Genomic DNA, 1,417 nt, shown 5'->3' on the forward strand with positions numbered 1-1,417 from the left:
AATTATAGAACAATATCATTGATTTCACATGCAAGCAAAATTCTACTGAAGATTATCCAAAAACAACAGGAACAGCACATCAGCAGAGAACTGCCAAAAGTCCAGGCTGGGTTTAGAAGGGGTTGTGGTACTAGGGATATAGTCGCTGATGTTAGATGGATCTTAGCTGAAAGAAGGGAATACTAAAAGAATGTCTATCTGTGTTTCATCGATTATGCAAAGGCGTTTGACTGTGTGGATCATAACAAATGGTGGCTGACTCTAAGAATGGGAATCCCAGAACACTTGATCGTTCTATAAATTCCGGAGTAGATGGCTTTCAGACCACTCATCACCCCACTAGCAAAAGGAGCACAGGCCACTCAGTCACCACACATTCCTCACCTCAGGGAGAAGTGCAACAGCTAACATCTGGTCTGAGACACTTGATCGTTCTAATGCGAAACCTATACTGGACCAAGAAGCAGTCAGAAGAGAGCAAAGAAACACTGCATGGTTCAAAATTGGGAAGGGCATACGCCAGGGATGTGGCCTATCTCTGTATCTTTTCAACTTGTATGCAGAGCAGATTATCCGAGAGGCTGGGCTCCATGAGGAGAATTGTGGCATCAGGATTGGTCGAAGATCGAGTAAGAATCTGTGTTATGCAGATGACACAACCCTGCTTGCTGAAACTGAGGAGAACCTGAAATGCTTGCTGCAGAGGGTCAAGGACTGCAGCCTTCAATATGGATTGAGGCTCAAGATCAAGAAGACAAAGATTCTCACCACTGGACCAATTGGCAGCATCAGGATGGATGGTGGAGAGATTGAGATTGTTCACAGCTTTAGTTTGCTTGGTTCCACAGTCAATACTCTTGGCATCAGTAGCCAGGAAATAAAAAAACATATTGCCATGGAAAAGTCTGCTGTTAGGGAACTCTCCAGGGTACTGAAGAGCAATGGTGTCACTCTGGAGACCAAGGTGTGTCTGATCCAGGCCATGGTCTTTGCAATCACTTGTTATACATCAGAAAGTTGGACGATGACTAAAGAGGATAGAAGGAGAATTGATGCCTTTGAGCTGTAGTGCTGGAGAAGGGTATTGAATGTGCCATGGACTGCCAAGAAAACAAACAGATTCATTCTGGAGAGGGTTAAACCAGGCTGCTCCTTGGAGGCAAGGATTCTGGGTCTTTGTCTGATATACTTTGGACATGTTGTAAGGAGGAACAGGTCCTTGGAGAGGGACATCATGCTAGGGAGGGAGGAGGGATTGCCCAAAAGGGGAAGACCCTCTATGAGGTGGATTGATTCAGTGACTGGGGTAATCAGGATGGGTGTGTCAGAGGCACAGGACAGAGCAGGGTTTAGGGCTGTTGTACATAGATAGGGTCACTATGAGTCGCAAGCAACTCAATGGCACATAACAACAACA

The 1,417-nt window shown here is 45.4% G+C and overlaps 1 protein-coding gene across 1 annotated transcript in view; it reads right to left on the minus strand.

Annotated features, from left to right (window-relative positions):
• PNPLA3 (patatin-like phospholipase domain containing 3) overlaps window positions 1-1,417 on the minus strand; it is a 74,570-nt gene that overhangs the window by 37,398 nt on the left and 35,755 nt on the right. The gene's annotated exons all lie outside the window — the stretch shown is intronic.

Source organism: Elephantulus edwardii, unplaced genomic scaffold (assembly GCF_000299155.1).
Source record: "Elephantulus edwardii isolate Elephantulus edwardi_28Jun2011 unplaced genomic scaffold, EleEdw1.0 scaffold00064, whole genome shotgun sequence".
Lineage (NCBI taxonomy): Eukaryota > Metazoa > Chordata > Mammalia > Macroscelidea > Macroscelididae > Elephantulus > Elephantulus edwardii.